The sequence below is a fragment of the Dendrobates tinctorius genome, unplaced genomic scaffold (assembly GCF_039654945.1).
Source record: "Dendrobates tinctorius isolate UK_male_01 unplaced genomic scaffold, ASM3965494v1 ptg000057l, whole genome shotgun sequence".
Classification (NCBI taxonomy): Eukaryota; Metazoa; Chordata; class Amphibia; order Anura; family Dendrobatidae; genus Dendrobates; species Dendrobates tinctorius.
The window spans coordinates 31,169,996-31,192,019 of NW_027361725.1; the positions used below are offsets into that span (position 1 = coordinate 31,169,996).

The window sequence follows — 22,024 nt, forward strand, 5'->3', positions numbered from 1 at the left end:
CCTGCCAGGAGTTTGGGATTTTGCACCTCCAGTAAAAGAGAATTTAACACTTTTGTAATGAACAAATTAACCCTAAATTACAAAATGTAAAAAAAAAATATACTAAACCAACCCCCAGATCTCTATGTTCTCTAAAAGTAGACACCTGGCACACTCACAATGTGCCATTAAGCACTTTAGGAATTCTTACACCTTCATTCAATTACACCCTGGTTCAAGTATCATGAATCATGTGACTAGTTCTTTTTGAAAGGTGACAATTTACTGGGATTACATTTCCACAAACTAGCAACCTGTCGATTACTACTGTCGTGATGTCCTCTTGATGGTCATATCAACCTTCTCGTAACTTTGTGACAAACAAGTATCATTTTTATTCTATAAAAAAAAATGTTAAAGCATACAAGCAGATATTTATTCACAGAAACAATGTAAAAATAATCCAGGAAGATGTGTGAAGTTCATATGTGCAGTAATTCTCTACACCTACAAGAGTTTGTGCACTCAAAAGCCATGTGAAATTTTTCAAGTTTTATTGGGAGCACACCACATAGCATCTATACATGTACAGCCAGGCTCGGACTGGCCCACAGATGTACAGGTTAATTCCCTGGTGGGCCTCTGTGCAGGAGTAAGCCACTAACCCTCTAACATGAGCAATAGTTGGCCTAATATATTTGACTCACTGCGTACAGACAGCATTTCATCATTCATTCAACAAACTAGTTTATTATGATATAGAAGCATAGGTACTGTACATTTATGAAAATTGCACATATTGTGTAATATTTGCATGTAACGTTATTATGGGCCCTCAGAGTCAATGTTACTGGTGAGCTCAAGCCATCCCAGTCCGAAACTGTGTACGACTATAAGAGGTTCTCCCTTACTTTACAACTTATATTCGGTGGGCCCAGAGTGGTTAAAGAAAGACAGAACAAAGCAAAGAAAACAAATAATATAAACATATGCTGTTTTAGTGGACCTGGAGCGCTCCTCTGTTACTCGTATGCTACTGAGTTCCCCACCGATCTCCTGGCATCAGCATCTTGGTATTGGTATCAAACTTGTATGAAATGTGACCAACACTTACGGTGTGGCGCATGCAAATTATCGTATGCCCTAACTCATTAAGTGACGTGTACCTATTAAAGAATTTGACGCATCTTAAACCCACACGCCTAATTTTAAGATTGGCGCTCAAACCACCAATGTTAATGAATTGGGCCCTATATGTGTAAAAGTTGCATGATGATTAAATTGCTTACCAACTGAGCTCTGCAAAAAAAAATAAGGAATTGAGGAGTTGCCACATACTTCACATGTCTAATTGCACAGTTGCATGTGTTAACAAAATGCCAAAACCTAAAAAAGTGAAATTTTTCTGCCCCCGTATGCAAACTAGTATATTCTGATAACTATAACCATTTTATTTATTTTACTCACTTATATAGTACTATTAATTCCACAGCGCTTTACAGACATCATCATCACTGTCTCCATTGGGGCTCACAATCTGCATTCCCTGTCAGAAGGTCTTTGGAGTGTGGGAGGAAACCCACGCAAACACGGGGAGAACATCCTTGTCTATGTTGACTGTGTTGGGGTTGGATCCCAAGACTTAAGCATTTAAATTCAGATGGATTTAATGCAGGTGCCTTTTTGTAACCATTATATGGATGCAAAACGAAAATTTCTCATGGCTCCTCAGAGCTGGAGATGGGGGACCATAACTCTGACTTCTGACTGTGAGAGGTCCAGATGCTGTGGTTGATATACAAGCCAAAAAAGGAGCACTGGTATGCCCATCTGAAAGCGGCCAAATGTGGATTTAAAAAATGACTGTTTATGACATCCGTCAATTCTGACTGATGGAAATCTGTTCTATCTGTCAGAAATATATTAGACGTTCTTTTCTACTGATCAACTTTATCACTCTGACTGTAGCATGTAATGGCAATCGCTGTAGTCATAGTCCTTGGATTTTGCACTAAAGATCATGGATGGACTGTGTAAGATAAAAAAAAAAAAAAAATGATGTGTTTGTTACAACTCTTTTGATGCTGCAAGATGGCGGTGGTAAAGATCTGGGTTGTGGAGTCAACATACGGCATCGTCAGGTGCAGAGAAGTGGTTTGAGCAATTGCAATCTTTTCACACCTTTTCTGAGTGAAAAATACCTTTCCTCCACACGCGACGGTCAAAAGAATTGATAGAACCATTTGGATTCAGAATGGCATTTTATAAATTCAGTCTAGAATACATCACAGAAAAATTATTTCTGGTAGTTAGTGGGGCTTGTTCCTATATTCTATGTTAGTTTATAGAACATTTACTGCCACTGCTTTATTTATTTTTAACTTTCCTTAATTTGGAACGGTTGACCCAGCCGTGCAACCTTTTTGCATATGGTTTTCTAGGGGATATGGATGTAAGGCTATGTGCACACGTAGATTTTGGTCCTGCGGATTTGGAAAAATCTGCAGGTAAATTCTCAGGTCAAAAGACCTGCAGTTTACCTGCGGATTAGCCATGCGGTTTCACACCTCTACAATGGAGAATGTGTGAAACCGCAGCGGAATCCGCACAAAGAATTCACATTCTGCGGATTTGAACCCGCAGCAAATCCGCTTGGAAATATCCGCAGCATGTGCACAGCAGTTTCCAGTTTAGAATTGAAAACAATGTTACTGTACAACGCAGCTAAATCTGCTGTGGACCTGCAGAGCCTGAAATGATGCGGATCCGCAGCAGAATCCGCGCCGTGTGCACATAGCCTAATAGGGATGGGTGTGCTGATCAAGATGCACTTTTGTAAGCTATTGCAGCCCAACATTCTCCTATTTCCAGTTTAACCTGAATTAGCTGATATTTCTGTCCAGCTGTTACAACGATGCCTCCACCCTGTGCCAGATTTTGCACTGGTTGTTCGTCAGTTATTGTATACAATATAAAGTATCACTCTTACTCTCAACCACAGATCTCCCTGAAGTGCTACACCTCATATTTCCTCCTACAAGTGTTACGCCCTAACTCTCGCTCACAGAGCGCCCTGCTGTGCTCCACCTCCATGTATCTTCTCCCTCAAGTGTTACTCTTACCCTCACCCAGATATCTCCGTGCAGTGCTACGCCTCCATGTATCTCCTTCCTCAAGTGTTACACCCGCACCCACACACAGAGAGCTCCCTGCAGTTATACACCTCCTTGTATCTCCTCCTGAAAGTGTTACGCCCTTGCTCTCACCCACAGAGCTCCCTGCAGTGCTGCACCTCCATCTATCTTTTCCTACAAGTGTTACGTCCTCACTCTCACACACCGATCTCCCTGCAGTGCTACACCTCCTTATATCTCCTCCTACAAGTGTTACGTCCTCACTCTCACACACCAATCTCCCTGCAATGCTATACCTCCTTATATCTTCTCCTACAAGTGTTACGTCCTCACTCTCACACATCGATCTCCCTGCAGTGCTATACCTCCTTATATCTTCTCCTACAAGTTACGTCCTCACTCTCACACACGGCGCTCCCTGCAGTGCTACACCTCCTTATATCTCCTCCTACAAGTGTTACGTCCTCACTCTCACACACTGAGCTCCCTGCAGTGCTACACCTCCTTATATCTACACCTACAAGTGTTACGTCCTCACTCTCACACACCGAGCTCCCTGCAGTGCTACACCTCCTTATATCTCCTCCTACAAGTGTTACGTCCTCACTCTCACACACCGAGCTCCCTGCAGTGCTACACCTCCATGCATCTTCTCCTACAAGTGTTACGCCCTCACTCTGACACACCGAGCTCCCTGCAGTGCTACAACTCCATGTAAGCTTCTCCTACAAGTGTTACACCCTCACCCTCACCCAAACAGCTCCCTGCAGTGCTACACCTCCTTGTATCCCCTCTTGCAAGTGTTTCAAACTCAAAAATCTGATTGTCCTGTGTCAAAGATTTTTCTTTTGCTGCACTATTTTTCTTGAGACTGTGCCTGAACCATAAGGTTTTTTTTCCGAATATCTTTCTACATATTTATGCCGTAAAACACCTTAAAAATTGCAAAGTTCTACAGAATATGTTGTCACTATATAAATGAATTTCATTAATAATAATATAATATATTAAAGGGGTGTTCCCATAATTACAATTTCCCTTCTATCCAGAGGTGTGCTGTACATGACTATGTCCATCAGTACCGAGCAGATGCTCGTATTTTACAAACCACTGAATATAATTAACGACAGCTAAGCATCACTTATTGGGTAGGGGCTTAAATATAAATAGACACTAAACACCTACTGTATGGATAGATAATAAGAATGTGAGAGCATCTTTTTAACCCTTTTTACTTACTGCTAAATTTTATGCTCGGGGGCGTGTATTACAAAGTAATAATGCAGAGCCGCCTAAAGACACGCCCTAGAGGATCCTGTGAGGTACACCTCCTTTTGTAAAGTCCATAAAAGGTAGCACCACATAAAAAGACCCATATCTTTAAATCTAAAAACTACAATACAGAATGCTCAACGCAGCAACGGGAAGAATACAAGAACCAGTCCACTTTTAACGTAGTCGTATGTTCTCTTTAAGCTGGAATGGTGCTATATCTGGGGAAGAAAAAATATTTTTCTATTTCTGATGAACCCCTTAATTATACAGCTCTATGATTTTTTTTTTTTATTGCTTACACCTTTTATGCGCTAACATGGCAATCCATTGCACATGAAAGCTTGTTTTGCTATGTTGTTTTGTTATTTTATGCATGTATTTTGCCTCTATTTTCTTGGTGGTGTGAATATTTCTATATCCAATAGCCCCCACTACTGAGTATATACAATTATTTCCCCTTCCATAACCCAACAATCCGCCCATCACCACAAATAAAACCTCTTCACCATTAAACGCCTTTGTTCTGCTTGTGAATTCTTTGCTTGCGTTGTTGTCCTTCCGCCCTGGAATCCTCCTCCCCGCACAGTATCACCGGCCTCGGAGAGAGGGTAGGAGGAAATACTCTGCTGCTACTAATAATAATAATAAAAAATATATATATATAAAACGGGAAGAGATGAAAAGAGCAGCGCTTCAGGAGGAGGTTCAAACTTAAATTAATTTGCCACTGAAAAAATACATTTTGTTATTTTCTCCGTGTCAACTGCATGATTAAAACTGGCTGTTAAGTGAACTCAGGGGATCTTCTCGTAAAAGATTTATGAGTAATGTTCAGTGCAATATTCAAAGTGAGCCATGAATATCAGGGTAATTGCTCTCTCTGCTGCTTCTTTTACTAGGCACGAGTTTGTCAACTACGCCATAAATATTTGCCTAGTCTGGTGAAAAAAAAAAAATAGACAGTTCCATCGGCTGCATTTTTTATTACCTGGTGTTATGTTTACCTTTTGAGTCCCGCCTTTAGGCACACAGGTAATCTAACAATAAAGAAGAAAGGCAGCAAATAATTCTTTGTGGCTTTCATCGTTGTCATCTTTTTTTTTTCTCTTCCTTTCTATAATTCCGCTCGCTTTTTAGAGCTCCATTGTGCGCGCTATACCATGCACACTTAAACCCGGCTCTCCGGCACAGTACATCAGTAGGATCACTATGCTTAGCACTTTGCTTTTATAGCCTTCTAAATTCTGCTTTTGTATCAAGATTTAGGGGGAAGATGTTTTCATTTTTCCTTTTTTTTAAATTTTTTTCTTTTTTTTTTTTAAATCTACTTATCTGTGTTTTTTTCAGTTTTTTGCAAATATATTCAAGCAAAATGTAATGTTTTATTCCCAATTAAAGCCTGTTTGAATTATATAAAGCTCAAAACAGTGATTAGTACTCAATATATTATTTCAGATATAAAAGAACTGAGTTTTTGCTTCTGCGTAATTGTAACATTAGGTTTTGCATGGGACTGTAGCTCTGCTATATCAGCACAATTTTGCTGTTTTTTTACGTACAGGTGGGTTTTTTTTCTCTATGTATTAAATGGCAAAACCCCAATTTTTTGTTTTGCTCTGTTTATGCACCTAGACATTTTTAGGGAGACTCCCCAGTAGTTTAATCCTAGCGCATTTTGCATTCTTTTTTTTAAAGGACCTGCAAATGTAACATTTTATGCCCAGCATGCTGAAACGCGCCGACGCTTTGTGAGCAAATCACATGATGTCAGAACAGCACGGCTTTAGATTTAATCAAGAAAGAGATTAAAGTGAATGTGTCTCCACTCCCTCCCTCCCTCCTTCGCCACAAGTCTGCCGCAGCATAGCCATTTGTCAACGTCAGGCCGTCTGATTGCTTTGGACCTACTTCTATCCGACTCCCGTCAGCCAGCACAAGGGCAAAGCAGGCAGATTAGCTTGTATCATACCCAGTAAAGCAAAATTCATTGAGTGGGGTAATTGTAAAGTTAATAGACTGACCGTAAATGTGACGTCTATTAATATATTTCTTTTTCTATTCTTTTATTTTTTGTGTGTATTTTTCCCTCGAAGAATCCTCCAGATCTTGTCTGGAAGTATCAATCTTTTTTATACTTAATGAGCTTTCTCTTGAGTTACTTTTGATCTTTCAGGTGATAACATAAAATATGTTTTCTTGTTCGGATTGTGAGATCTGTGCATCTTGGTGAGCAGATCAGGGTATTGATCTGGGTTTTATCACTTTTATCACTTTTGGTTAATATTACTTAAAAGTAATATCATTTTCCTGTACGAGGCTGAAAGTAGCAGCAAGCACTGAAGAACACGATACTCTTCTATTCTTTCTTTCTTTGTTACATATAGCTAGTATTGCTACGCTTGGAGGCTTTCTGGCATATGCTAATCTTTTGTGAAAGTTATACATTACATTTTTTTTCCTTCATTAATTAGATTGTACCAAAGGATATTTCTTGCTTGTACCTTTATGGTGTATCCACAAGCTATCCATAAATGTATAGTAGATATGGGTCCCACCAATGGGACCTGCATCTATTTCAAGAATAGACACTGTGACGACACAGCATTTTTTTTAATTATGCCAGACGTAAATTCAGTAGACCCAGAATCATCAACTGTTGTCTGAATTACTGACTCTTCTTGTAGGTTGAATTGATATTTGTAAATAGACGAATGGTTTTTTACCACTTATATCAGCTCCTGCAATTTATTGTACTGTTATCTTTGCAAATCAGGAATGCAGGGTCACTGAACAATGATATTTGCTGATATATTAATTACACATTGTTCTGGGCCATGCAGTTTGTTGACTTGGAAATATTTAAGGATAAACTATAAATTATCAAACAATGAGTTTCTCTTGACCTCTGGATGCTGTCTTGAAGGACAGTTGTGAACTATATAAGAAGACTTTGCCTCTGTTCCAAGATAGTCTACAGCAGTGGTTTTCAACCAGTGTTCCGCGGCACACTAGTGTGCCGCGACACATGGTCGGGTGTGCCGCGTGTCCGCATGGCTAATTTACATGCGATGCAAATTAGCCATGTGGAGGCAACCAGGGCGGCGGGTCGGAGAGGCAGCAGTCCCGTGTTCCTGTGTCGCTTCCTCCCTGACACAGCAGTCAGCGGCGCGGCTGGATGACATCATCATTCAGCCCCGCGGCTGCTGTGCCAGTGAGATGAAGCTGCCGGTGAGGAGAGGTGAGGGGTGTGTGTGTGTGTGTGTGTGTGTGTCTAGGTGAGAGGTGTGTGTTTGTGTGCGTGTGTAGGTGAGTTGATGGATGTGATGAGAAGCAATGATGGGAGTCATGGAGAAGGCGGTGATGGGGAGAGGGCAATGGAGAAGGCGGTGATGGGGGTGATAAGAAGGCGGTGGTGGGGAGAGGGAAATGATGGGGTTGTCGAAAGGGCAATAATGGGGTGGTGGGGAGAAGGAAATGATGGAGGTAGTGGAATGGGCAATTTCTACATGAAGGGGATTATGATGGGGCATATTACTACAAGAAGGTGATAATGATGGGGCATATTACTAAAAGAAGGGGATAATGATGGGGCATATTACTAAAAGAAAGGGATAATTATATGGCTCATATACTGCAATATAAAGGGGTACAATGAGAAATACTATGGCCATGAGGCTGGAGTACATTTTGGTTGGTGGTGTGCCCCGGGATTTTTTACGTATAAAAAGTGTGCCGCTGCTCAAAAAAGGTTGAAAATCACTGGTCTACAGGATGTCAGCTTAGAGGATAACGGCCCCAGCTGGAAGAACACAAATCTGTTTCATTGACCATCAATGAACCCTCAGAGACATCTTGAAGAATCCAGGTTGGGATAATTGAGTGACCTGACCACATACCTCACTGCTCTCGGTTAGCTTCCTAAGTTTGTCATTACCTCCTCTCTGTGGGGGTCTGCCAAATGCGGGGGGGGGGGCACTGATGGGAGTTATCGACCCTGGAAACAGCTCAAATCCCGGCAAGTCGGTGGAAGGGTGATACTCTGTAATTTGCACCATCTTGGGTATTTGCTGTGACTGTTCTATATGCTATTGTTGGTGGTGGTTCAATAAATTATTGCCACACTGTTTTACCCTCAACCTGTGTTGTTTGAGTAGTTTTCTGCCCACAGGAGGAGAGTGTGGGGGTTCAGTAGTATGAGCCCTGGTCCAAAGTATTTCTAAAGACAGCCGATCCCCTGACACTTGCTGCTGTCAATGGAGAGATAGATGGAAATTTTACTTAATCTCTACAGAAATTCTGACCACGTGATCAAGGAAAGCAGTGCACAACACACCCGCTTTCTCTACATAGATGCTAGTTGCATTGGTGGGACCTATGGTGATGCTGAGTCACTACTCACGGCCAAGCAGTGGGACAGGGTAGTCAGGAGGTCCAAGGTCAGAGACCAGGAGGGCTCATAGTACAGAGGTGTTACACAAATTTGTGGTTAAGTAACAATCCGAGCTCAAATGCCTGTAGGGTACATCAAGATAAGGGGATATGAGAAACAGATCGATAGTCAGAGACAAAGTTCAGGGTCATGTGCCTGAGGTCAGAAAGTGTCAAAAGAAAAAGGGATAATCCACATCAATATTCAAGACAACTCCAAGGTCTGGCAACAAGATCAGGAAATCAGAGCAAAGCACACACCTCAGAGAGCAAAGCTGCAGCTGGCAATGATCTGCTCATAGCCAGCCAGCTAAATAGCTAGCATATGTCCAAAATGGAAAAAACCTGCATGAAAGCCCACAGGCTAGGCCATCTTGAGTAGCAGGGCTGTCAATCAAAATACTGACAGCCCAGCACGCACTAGTCAGATTGGACGACTGGGGCGATTGGATGACAGTCCAACATACTCTAGATCCTATCCAGCGGCTGAACTGTAACTCACACTATCCCTAGGCTACAGTGAGTGATGAAACCTTGACACCTCCATCTTCTATACATTTATGACCTATCCTGTACGAAGTGAGAATACCACTTTAACTATCCTCCAGCCCTTACAAATATAAGCAATTTGTATTCTTGCCTTAATTGCACAGTATGTTGTAATATAATGCGACAAATGTACCGGTATTATGATTCATAGGCCTCTTGATAAATTTGAGACTGCGTCTGCTATGAGCATGTCTAAATTTTCACTATAATTTGTTACAGGCTCTAGAGTAGAGGAGTTAGGTGGGAGGCCCCATTCAATAAGCACTGCCTAATTTAAATTAATAACTATACATGGCATAAATTTTTTTTTAAAAAAAGTAGAAAAAATGTTTACAAAAAACACATTTTCTCCAATGCCATCTTTTTTCCTCACTTGAAAACTGGCACAAGTTGTTTACTGAATCTCCCCCCCCATTTCTTTAAATTATTAATTAATGATTAATTAATGTCAGGTTTGGCTGACAGCACTAGTCATTTTTCAAGACTCTTTATCAAGTCCCACTTTGACTTAGAGGATAGCCTCCTTACAGGCGCTAGAGAGGGTGTCCCTGGAAGCATTGCACCTCATACCTCCTACATCAGCTGGATCTCCGTAAGGAAAATCGCTTTCTTCCAAGAGGGTGTCTTGAACTAGTAGAGAGTTTTTCATCTCATTTTTGGGACATCATTCTAGTAAAAGACAAGAAGGATAAAAAAAACAGTTGTCCAGTGACATTTCTTTGATTCTGTGTTTGACCGATCATATTCCCTGAGCCATTCACCGGAATAGGTCATATCTTCTTATCTTCTGAACTAAAGCTCCATTTACCTATGTATGACATGTAGGATATCTATGAAGAAATATGGCAATATTGTCTAAATATCAGTTTTAATGTCTAAAATATTTTTCACTCTTTAATAAATGTGTAATGTTACCAATAGTGTCATTTATTAAATGTCTCAAATACTGTTACAAAATATCTTTTATGCAGCCATCTTATTGGCATCATTGTCATCTGACTTGCTAAAATCAAACCGCTTTGTTACACCCAACAATGACACCCACAGGGCTCGGGCCTCAGATAATAAAAGCCCAATAATATCCTTCTACATTCTCACCATTTCAATAATTTCTATTCCAACTTCTGCAGAGATTTCTAATAATAATTAAACACAATGCAATTAAAATGATGAATGTCTTTCCTTTCAGTGCTTGCTCAGCAATGTGTAGACCGTATCTGTCCCAATTATGTAGCTGCTAAAAGCAGAAGTGGCAGCAGAGGCCGTATTTCCACGAGTTTAGTTTTAGCACCCAGCTTTAGTATTTCTCTCCCTAGAGATGACATTTGCTGCTTACTTTACACTTTGGTCTTTTTTAGGTTGATGAGCTCTTGTGTGCCCTTCTGTTATGGTATACTCGCTCTCCTGCAATTAATGATTTCTTTGCAAGAGCAAAAAGTGTGTGTGTGTATATATACAGAAATATGTATGTATATATACCTATGCATGTGTATATATACCTGTGTGTGTGTGTGTGTGTGTGTGTGATATATACACAGTTGTGCTCAAAAGTTTACATACCCTGGCAGAATTTTTACTTTGTTGGCCGTTTTTCAGACAATATGAATGATAACACCAAAACTTTTTCACCACTCATGGTTGGTGGTTGGGTGAAGCCATTTATTGTCAAACTACTGTGTTTTCTCTTTTTAAATCATAATGTTAACCCAAAACATCCAAATGACCCTGATCAAAAGTTCACATACTCCATTTCTTAATACCGTGTATTGCCCCCTCTAACATCAATGACAGCGTGAAGTCTTTTGTGGTAGTTGTGGATGAGGATCTTCATTTTCTCAGATGGTAAAGCTGCCCACTCTTCTTGGCAAAAAGCCTCCAGTTCCTGTAAATTCCTGGGCTATCTAGCATGAACTGCGGGCTTGAGATCTCCCCAAAGTGGCTCAATGATATTGAGATCAGGAGACTGAGATGGCCGCTCCAGAACCTTCACTTTGTTCGACTTGGCCTTGTGTTTTGGATTGTTGTCATGTTGGCACGTCCAAGTACGTCCCATGTGCAGCTTCTGGGCTGATGATTGCAAATTTGCCTCTAGTATTTGCTGATAACGTGCTGCTTTCATCTTTCCTTCAACTTTGACCAAGTTCCCTGTGCCTTTGTAGCTCACATATCCCCAAAACATCAGCGATCAACCTCCGTGCTTTATAGTAGGAATGGTATTCCTTTCATCATAGGCCTTGTTGACCTCTCTCCAAATGTAACGTTTATGGTTGTGCCCAAAAAGTTCAATTTTGGTCTCATCATTCCCAATTATCTTGTTACAGAAGTTTTGAGGCTTTTCTCTGTGCTATTTTGCATATTGTAGGCGAGATACTTTGTGGCATTTGCGCAATAATGGCTTTCTTCTGGCGACTCGACCATGTAGCCCAGTTTTTTTTCAAGTGCCTCCTTATTGTGCATCATGAAACAGCCACACTGCTAGTTTTCAAAGTCCAGTATTTCAGCTGATGCTATTTGTGGGTTTTTTCTTTGCATCCCGTACAATTTTCCTGGCAGTTGTGGACAAAATTTTTTTGGTCTACTTGACCGTGGTTTTGTTTTTTACGGAGCCCCTGATTTTCGATTTGTTAATCACAGTTTGAACGCTGCCAACTGGCATTATCAATTCCTTGGATCTTTTTGTATTCCTTTCTTGTTTTATACAGTTCAACTACGTTTTCCTGTAGATCCATTGACAATTCTTTTCTTTCCCCATGACTCACAATCCAGAAACGTCAGTGGCTGGATGAAAGATGCAAGAGTCTGTCAGGATCCCAGAAACTCACTCAGCTTTTATGCACACACACTGATTACAAGCAAACAGGTCACAGGTGAGGATGTTACCTTTACTAGCCAGTCAAACCCATTTATGTTAACTTATGTGCATGTTATCAGGCCAAAATCACCAGGGTATGTAAACTTTTGATCAGGGTTATGTGGATATTTTGGGTTGTCCTTATGATTTAAAAAGAGAAAACACAGTAGTTTGACAATAAATGGCTTCACTCAACCCCTACCATGAGTAGAGAAACATTTTTGATGTTATCATTCATATTCTCTGAAAAAAGGCCAAGAAAGCAAAATCAGCCGGGGTATGTAAATGTTTGAGCACAATTGTGTGTGTATACATATATATATGTATATGTGTATTTATTGCACAAAATAATTGAGACGCCTACACATTACACCAATAATAGTTTTTTGACCCCCACATTCTAAATTTTAAGGTATTAATATGGAGATGGTTCCCCATTTGCAGCTATAACCACTTTCACTCTTCCGGGAAGGCTTTCTAAATAATTTTGGAGGTGACTTTGAAAACATTTGCCCATTTATCCAGAAGAGCATCTGTAAGGTGAGACATTGATGTTGAACAAAAGCATAGGGCCCTAATCTCCATTGTAGTTTATCCCTACAGGTGTTCCATGTGTTGAGGTCAGGGCTCTGATTGGGCCATTTAGGTTCTTACACATTCAGCTTACCACACCATGCCTTTATGGACTGTTGTCAGCACACCAGGTAATGTGTATTATCTACACTGTAGTTTTGGGTGAGCAGCATGTACCAGCAATGCGATGATGGTGCAATAGAGTGGGACTTGACGGGTGATCTCTGGATCAGCGAAGGAAAGGACAGATGGATGTATTAGATGTTAGACAATTAAGCAGTGCAGGTAGCACAGATGAAACAGAGCCAGGCATATGGACACACACAGCAACAGTAACTGTATTGGAAACTGGTATCTTCCAGTAGGGAAGCAGGCAATTAATGAATTGCAGTGTAGTATCTTCAAGTTGGGCAATGGTTAAACACATGAGTAACAGAAAAGTAAATGTAGCTTGGTATCTTCCAGAATGAAAGGTTATGTTTAATAGCAGCTATGTATGAAAACTGGGATTTATAGTAAGGAAATAGTTAGCTGCAGCAAGGCAATAAAGTATAGGCAAACTGGAGACACTCTTCAAGAGATGTTACCTTGATTGCAGAGACCAGGTCTGAATAGGACTTGGAACAATTAAGAGGAATTGATAACTTGTGTTTTAAGAGGTTGGTGTACACAAGCTGGACTGAGCTTGGAAATAACGCTGGTTGTAGCATCGAAGTCAGGAGTAACAGAAGAGATGAGACACCTGGCTGTGTCAGAGCCAAGTGAAGAAAATGAAATCTCTTGACAAGCTTGAGGCAACTGAAGCAATGCTGCTTAATACCCAAGCATTAGACCTTCACCTGAGCCACCATTAAAAATCCTGGGTTGGGGGTGATGATGTCAGAGTTGTTTGCTGAGTTACCAGAGGAGCCTGGTATAGATTATTGCAAAGGGAGGCGGCTACCAGAGAGGGAAGCAAAGCTTGGCCCTGGAGCCAGGGCAGGTAAGTAACATCGACCTGGCAATATGAACTGGGGAACAGTCATGTTGGAACAGGAAATGGCCTCCCCCAAATTGTTCCCACAATCTTTGATGCATATGATTGTCCAAAATTGTTTTGGCATGATGAAGTACTGGAATTTTCATAACTGGAAGCAAGGTACTTAGGCCGGCCCGTGAAAAACAACTCCATAGCATTATTCCTACTCCATCAAACTTTAAAGTTGGAAAAATGTAGTCAGGCAGATAGCATTCTCTTGGCAATCCCAAAACCCAGACTCATCCACAGAACATGTTTCCATTCCTCCAGAGTCTAGTGGCAGCGTGCATCATAAAACTTAATATAATTCTTGGCCCAGTGTTTGCTGATGTAAGGGTTGTATGCCTCAGCTTGGATATGGAAACCCATGCCATGAATCTCCTGGCATACAGTTTTTGTGTTGATGTTAATGCCAGGGAGGAGGTCTGCCAGAATTGGCAGAGCGGTGGCGTCTTTTATGCACCATGATCCTGAGCAGATAGACACAGATAAAATATTGATTCTATGCATTTCTTTGGCATGACCTGTTTTACGTAATTGCGTAAACACGTGAATAATTACCTATCATTCTAGACTGGTCAATTAATAAATGGAAGTGATTGCGTACTTCATTGGAAGTGACAAGTATTGAATATGTACTAAGGGGTTCGACAGATCAATGTGGAAAGAGAACATTGTACTCAGAATGGACATATTGTTTTATATTGTAATGTAAATAGGTAGATTACTTTTCTAATGTCTTATTTCTCGTTATTTTTTTATTTCATATGTCTAAATCTCCTTTGTTATCTTCATACGGCTTTAAAATTACTTGCTAAAATTCTGGCTGCTTAATGCCACCACTAGGGGGAGCTTTTTTGTAGACAGATTCATTATTATCTGCAATGGGAGCTGTAAAATGGATCCTTATATCCTCCCCCTACTGATGGCGTTACACAGCATGGGTTTTACCATTTAACGCTATGTATAAGTTCTAGGATGTCTTTTTGTTATTGCAATATGGCCCTATCTGAGAACATGATCAGTACAGGGGTGATCCGTTTACGAGCTTTCCTGCCCTACTTATAATACAAAAAGGAAGTTTTACATAAATTAAGACACATTTATATTTTTAAAAATCTAATTTGCAGACGATAAACCATCATATGATCTCCATATCACCTTAGAGTTACTAATACATAATTAAGTGCTAATCTTTCAGAGCCAGCACACTTTGTTATTAGTTCAACGTGCTCAAAGGGGGTTTGTCCAGTTTTAAGTAAAATTTTGAGGTAGGAAGGGGTAATAATTTGAAGGTCTTGTCCAAAACTTTAACATTTATAGCCTATCTTTAAGATAGGTTATCAATGATTGGTGGGGATGCAACACCCTGCACCATGTGCGGATCAGCTATTCCCTTTGTCGGCGGTGGCCGGAACTGCTGCATTAGGCTATTTTCACATTAGCGGTTTTTTTGCGCAGTGCATCGTGCGCAATAGAAACACATACAAAAACCGCATCATGCGTTTTTACGTTGTGCCGAACGCAACGTGTTGCATTCTGTTGCGATCGGCAGGCGCGTCAAAATGACGCATGCGGATGCGTCAACATACATCCGCATAGCCTCCGTACCCATTGTTAAAGATAGGGTACGCAGGACGCATGCAGACGTAGGTGGAGCTGAAGGAAGAGGTGCGTCAGTGGGCGGGGCTTAATGGAGGAAGAAAGAAGGAAGTAGGCTGCCATCCGCAGCCCTGTCGAATGCTACTGTGAAGCTAGTCTAAGTGCCTCATATTTTCTATTTGTTAGTTGCATGCAACAGTTTAGTGATTGTAATCACCAGTTTGCCTTTTCACGGTCACCTGCAAGTTAGGTACCGGTTGTTGTTGGTGCTCACTATTTATTATTATTATTATTGTTTCTTGAGGGTAAGCGCAGTGATATTAATTTTTTTTATTCCTTCTGTCAAAAAATAAACTTAAAAGTTTTATGAAATTGAAAAATTGTATAAGAAAGTAAGATTTAATTTTTTAGAAAATATGGAATTGTGAGATTTAATGTAGTAGTAATGGGCATTTACACTTTGGGATCACAAAGCAGAAGTTGTAGTGATTTGCATTTTTTTGTTTATGGCAGTGGTAAAAATACAGTAAATACATTGCCAAATTGTGTGTTCTGAAAATGATAAAAACCCTCCAAAATTCTTGATGTGCCTGTCAATGTGTCTGCCGCCTATAGTGCAGTATTTTATTAGGTTGCGGTCTATAATTAATAGAGTATTTTGGAGGCTCCGTGTTCGACTTCTGCCATGCTACTTCCACGCTCCATTCAAGCTGGTATCAAGATTTAACCCACTCGTCCCTCCCCTGGCACCATCCATCAATCTGTCACTTAACGGCAGGGTGGGTCGGAGTACGGCTCTTGTTACTCCACTAGGATGTGCACTGAAACCGCTTCATATATGCTAAATGCCTCTTTATTTTATTTTTTGAGTAATGAGTCAGGAGCAGTTCATTAGCTTCTGGGGACAAAAAGACAAGTGCAGCGAGGAGCCGAGCAGCCTCTAATTTGACAAGTAACGCTCATTTTTTCAGCTCCGTGCTTGGCTGCGGTATTGTTTTTTGGATTCAAGTACAACCAAATCCAAGTATAATGGTTAAATTTTGTGTATCAGAAGTGAGTCTAGATACATGAAGTCTTTAATAGGAGGCACACGTTGGTTTTCAAAATGATTCTTAGCAGGATGGAGACTATGGATAAGGTTATTTCATAGACGTAGTCTTTAAGAGGTTAACCGGGATAAATTGAGTTGTCGTAGACATATAACACAACATAGCTGTCACTCTACCCTCTCTGAGGTACAGAATTTTGTTTACAGGGTCTAGTGGTGATGTCACGGCTGCAGCACTCATGACTACTGCAGCCAATCACCGGGTTCAGTGGAAATTACTGTGCAAATATGAGAAAACAAGTAATGAATATAAAACAACAATGAAGTCACTGGACAAGGTCTTCAAATCCAGCAACATTTCACTGGCTATTAAAGACATGGCTTGTACATACAATGGGGATAATAAGTATTTGGTACTCTGCTGATTTTGTAAGTTTTTCCCACCTGCAAAGAAGGAGAGGTCTGTAATTTTTTTCGTAGGTAAATTACATTGTATGATTTTTAAATAATTAAATTTCATTTTATTACATGAAATAAGTAGTATTTGATCACCTACCAACCAGCAAGAATTCTGTATATCACAGACCTGTTCGTTTTTCCTTAAGAAGCCCTCCTATTCTACACTCATTACCGGTATTAATTGCACCTGTTTAAACTTGTTATCTGTATAAAATACATCTGTTCACACATTCAGTCAATCACACTCCAACCTCTCCACCATGGTCAAGAGCAAAGAGCTGTCTGATGACACCGGGGACAAAATTGTATATGTGCACAAGCGTGGGATGGGCTACATGACAATAGGCAAGCAGCTGGGTGAGAAGGCAACAACTGTTGGCACAATTATTTGAAAATGGAGAAACACAAGATGACTATCAATCTTCCTCTATTTGGTGCTCCATGCAAGATCTCACCTCGCGAGGTAAGGATGATTGTGAGAAAGGTCAGGAATCAGCTATTAGAAAAAAATAAGGTAAAAAATCAACTGTGCTATCAAGGACCTTACATAAACATTATACCAGATAAAATTATCCTTTATTATGCCTATTAATATACAAGACATTACCACACATAAAACCATCCAACCGTGCTGCCTACCATAGCCCTGCAAAAAACGCCATGATTGCAAACTGCCTACCAGCATTTGAAGATAGGTTGTGGCTGGGTCTTCCAGCATGACAGTGACCTGAAACACACAGCCAGGGCAAATAAGGATTGGCTACGTAAGAAGCATTTCAAGGTCCTATAGTGCCATAGGCAGTTTCCAGACCTGAACCCAATAGAAAATCTATGGAAGTAGCTGAAACTCAATGTTGCCCAGCAACCTCCCCGAAACCTGAAAGATCTGGAGAAGATCTGTATGGAGAAATGGGCCAAAATTCCTCCTGCAGTGTGTGCAAACTTGGTCAAGAACAACAGGAAACGTCTGACCTCTGTAATTGCAAATGTTTTCTGTAAGAAATATTAAGTTTTGCTTTTCTATTGTATCAAATAATTATTTCATGCAATAAAATGCTAATTAATTATGTGAAAATCATTCAATGTGATTTTCTTTCTTTATTTTTTTTTAAAAGATACTGTCTCTCAAAGTTGAAGTATACATACGATAAAAATTACAGACCTCTTCATTTTTTGTAGGTTGGAAAGCTCGCAAAATTGTCACTGTATCAAATACTTATTTTCTCCACTGTAGTTTGGTCTTTTCTCTTGTAACATACCGATGTGACACCTGGGCTCCTTCTAAATTTGGTCCTGGAGAAGGATGTTATTAATACCATGGATGTCAAGAAGAAGAAACAAATCAATTTTGGAAGAAATCAAGCCAGATATGTCACTCGGTGAAGACTCACAAAGCTATGACTTGTCTACCTTGGACACATCATATGAAGAGAGCAATCACTGGAGAAGGACATCATGGTCGGAAGAATAGAAGGAACATGGTGAAGAGGTAGGGCAGCAACCCAATGGCTTGTTACTATCAAGATCACAATGGAGAAGACTCTGGTGGACCTATCTAGGCTTGCACAATATCAATCTCCATCAAGTCGCCATGGCTTAAGATCGAGCTGAAAGCCAATAAAACGGTGTACACTAAGAATACATTCTTTACATGTGAGTATGGAGACCATTGATCATAGGCATAAAGTTGAATATTCTGACTTTTTATGTCCCATCTGCATTATTAACCATGCCCAACCGATCAAATGATGCAAATTATCTATGTGTAGATTAAGAATTAACTTTGATTGATATGGAGGATACCTTCTTCCTGAGTGTAAATACAGAATGTCGATTGATAGGAAAAGCTCAGGTCAAGAAGTGTACAAAAAAGAGGATAATAAAAAATATACATTTATTGATTAACCACATTAAAATCTGAAAGAATGTATAAAAGGAGGTGCCTTATGCCAAAGAGGAACGCAGAATGATTCGAAAAATGCCTAGGATTTATTATGAAACGAGCATAATTTAATCTTTATGGTACTACAGTAGTGTACGGTGTAAGTATAAACTAGGGTAATAAAGTCCAGTTCATAATCATTTGTGCTAAATGGATACCAAGTGTAGTTGTGAAGGAAGACACCAGAGAGATCCCGCAGAATCCCACCGCTGCCATCAAGTGACCAACCTGCACCTCACCACCCCGCTTGACGTCACTGTTACGTCAGAGGGATGACTGTAGGGTATCCTCACATGCACCAACTTGACGGTCTACACTCCCTCGGGATGCCTAAGGTCAGCTCGGCACAGTTTTACACAGACACTCCCTGTCCACAGGGGCCCAGGAAGGCACAGGAAGTGAGAGAAGGTGGTCCACACAGCCGCTGACATTGCACCACACTCGTGGGTTTTTTTTGGACAGTTATGTTTACTCCTTCTTGGGTGGTAGACTTGTTTATGGCTGAGTTGCGATTGTTATGTCTTCAATCACTATAGCTTAATCTACTGCCTGTAACAAGAAGACAAGGCCAGCAAAGGCAAAATAAAGATATGAGAAAATAGATCTTTACTGAGAGCAAATAGTTAAATTGTGCGATGTGTAAAGTTGTGTGCCGCACATAGCTGTGAACATACAGGTCTTCACATTGATCCCCTTTGCCAGGTGAGCAGGAGCAGGTGGAAGGGGATTAGTTCTGCCAGAATAGCTTCCCCCCTCCTGTGTCTGTCGCCTCCTGGAGCAGCACAAGGGAAAAATATCAGCACTTTTTATTTTTAGTGGGAAGATAAATTTAAAAGGAGTAAATTGGAAAATCAAATGAGGGCTGTGGAAGCCGGGGAGATTTGCAGAGCTGTCTCCCGGCGTTTGAATGAGCCATTCATCATCCCTTAGAAGTAGTCAATTCCTCTAGTATCTGTAAATGTTTTCAGATATTAGCCAATTTATATGCTCTGAGATTCATCATGGAAAATCAGCTTTACCGATGCGCATTATCTCCATCGGAGATGAAGTTTGATGTATGGGCATCTTTGGAACTCAATGAGATGTGCGTTCAGAGAGAGGAAAAAATAAAGGGGAGGAATAGAAAGTAAAAAAAAAAACAAAAAACGTTTTTAATTAATAAACAAATTTGCTCAGGAGCTCATCAGTGTCAGAAACAATAAGGAGTGTCGTTCATTACTGTTTATTGCGTTCCACCCTCAACAAATGTTGCCTTCTAATGAGATTTTGTTTCCTTTTCCTCCTTTTTTTTTAATTTGGTTAATGGCATTCTCAGAAAAGAAAATGCAAATTTATCCTAAATGAAAAATAAAATTGAATTCAAACTTCACGATTCTGGAATTAGTGTAAGATTTCTCCGATGGCTCACTTGCTGTGTGGACAGAATGACAAAAGGGTCAGCGGAGGTAGCCGAACCATAAGACTCTCCAGTCCTGAGTGCATGTTGGACTTTGATTTATTTCCTCGGCTCTTGTGTTGCATCTTATTACCTTGTGTCTGGTGTAATAGATTTCCAGTAAACGTATTAAGTTGGCTGTTTAATATGCACAGACAATACTAATAATGAAAAATTGCTGGATCACAATGATATCTGGGAAAAGTACTCTTTATTTAGGCACACAGACCATAGAAATCTGTAGTCTAGAGAACTTCTGTAGTAAAGATTTCAAGGCAGGATTTGTGCAGAGGGTAATTTACAGGGAAGGAGGATGAGGTGAGCTGTATCCATCACCTATTGTAAATGGTGGAGCTTCAGTTACCTATATATTGGTGGTACCTGTCATTGTTACCTGCCTGTGATGATAATGAGATGACTGTTGAAAAGTGATATCTGTAATGGTGCACTGTCAGTGTATGGCTGGGAGCATTTAAAACATGAATAGGCTTTGTGTAGCCAGTCTGGCTAGCAAGTCCACGGGGAATGATCGCCTTCTTCCTTTAACCCATATACAAGGATCTGGTCTTACACAGGGGCCCCTGGATTGAGTCAGTGGAGTGGCTGCTGGCCGGGGAAGCAAGCTGTCAGAGGATGGTCAGAAAACTTGATCAGTGCTAAGAGGTCAAGATCAACAATAAAGTCATCAGGCACTAAAATAGTCAACACAGAAGTCGAGGTCAAAAACTAGCTAAGCAGGAGTAGAGAAGAGGGAGTGAACCAGGGTAAGTAGAACTTACAACTGGCAAGAAAGCAGGGAACTTGGGGTTTCTATATTTTGTAGCCCAAGGCTCACAGAAAGAAGTTAATGAGAAAATTATGCTTAAGAATTAACCCCTAAGCATCATTCTTGGATGAGTTCCACAAGTCCCAGATTATTCAGCAGAACTACTGTATTGTAACAAGCAACAAAGGTGCGGCACTGCCCAGGAGCAGAGGCAGAAGGAGTGAATAAAGACATTGATGTTACAATATCTACAGAGCATAAAGTGTCAGCCTTTAGTGGGGCTCAGCGAGCAAAGTAAAAAACGCCAGATTTCTGTTTTGTTTTTTAAATATACCGTAGAATATTAAGGAAAAAAAAATAGCCAAAATGTTCAACCTAAAAACTTGAATCAAGCAATAAATAATTTTCTAATTATACATTTCCTTTTAAGGTAGGGTGGAGTTGGTTATTCCTTCCCCTCTCTGTTTAAAAGGGATGCTCACTTTGAACAGTACTTTCTTGATAGAAGAAACCCCAACAATATGGTGCGTATTTTTCTACTTGGACCCTACATTATTCTATACTGTATATAGATTAGCTGTCTTTTATGGGAGATTCAGACTGCAATTCTTTATCTCACTTGCAGCTCCACCGCTGGTAAAATATATAATTACACAGTTAAAATTGAAATCTGTTGACTGTGTCTATAGGTGGATTTGTTAGGTTCTCTAGAGGAAAAAATAAACGTTCTGTGAAAGCTCTTCTGTGAACGTTCTGAAAGGACAGCTCTCCTCTTTTTGCCTAATAGGATATTTGAATATGGAATTTTTAAACTACACAAGACTGGAATTTTAGGATTAGTGTACAGAGGGTAATACATTCATGAAATTCATCTAAAAAAACAACTATATAACTTTTCATCTAAAGTTTCCTTCTGTTTGTGGTCAGTCTATTATCCTCAGATGCAAAACTAAAAGCAACATATT

At 40.2% G+C, this 22,024-nt stretch overlaps 1 protein-coding gene across 12 annotated transcripts in view; it reads left to right on the forward strand.

Annotated features, from left to right (window-relative positions):
- CDIN1 (CDAN1 interacting nuclease 1) overlaps window positions 1-22,024 on the forward strand; it is a 481,777-nt gene that overhangs the window by 160,811 nt on the left and 298,942 nt on the right. The gene's annotated exons all lie outside the window — the stretch shown is intronic.